At 44.3% G+C, this 305-nt stretch overlaps 1 protein-coding gene across 1 annotated transcript in view; it reads right to left on the bottom strand.

The window, feature by feature from the left end:
- SPTBN2 (spectrin beta, non-erythrocytic 2) overlaps positions 1-305 on the bottom strand; it is a 41396-nt gene that overhangs the window by 24743 nt on the left and 16348 nt on the right. The gene's annotated exons all lie outside the window — the stretch shown is intronic.

Genomic DNA, 305 nt, shown 5'->3' with positions numbered 1-305 from the left:
GCACGTGGTAAAGCCCCACGGAAGCTCGGTCTGTTGGATCTGGGGAATGTGGTCAGTCAGATTCCTGAGACAGGGGTGGGGCTGTGAGGGCCATGAAGCCATGCATAAATGACACGTTTATGGACAAGGACTGGAGGGGGACAGAGAGCATGGAAATCATTTGGTTTGTTGTGGTGGCAGGATTGTAAGTGAATCTTATTTTTATATTTTTGTTAATTTTATAACATTTGTGAAAATAAAAAAAGTAGGAGTAGTGAGTTGGGGACGTGTTGAGCAAGGAAAGGGATCTGGTGTAGGATTTTATC

Source organism: Trichechus manatus, unplaced genomic scaffold (assembly GCF_000243295.1).
Source record: "Trichechus manatus latirostris isolate Lorelei unplaced genomic scaffold, TriManLat1.0 scaffold00113, whole genome shotgun sequence".
NCBI classification, from domain to species: domain Eukaryota; kingdom Metazoa; phylum Chordata; class Mammalia; order Sirenia; family Trichechidae; genus Trichechus; species Trichechus manatus.
Note: the sequence above shows the minus strand (reverse complement) of the source record. Positions and strands in the feature narration are given on the sequence as shown.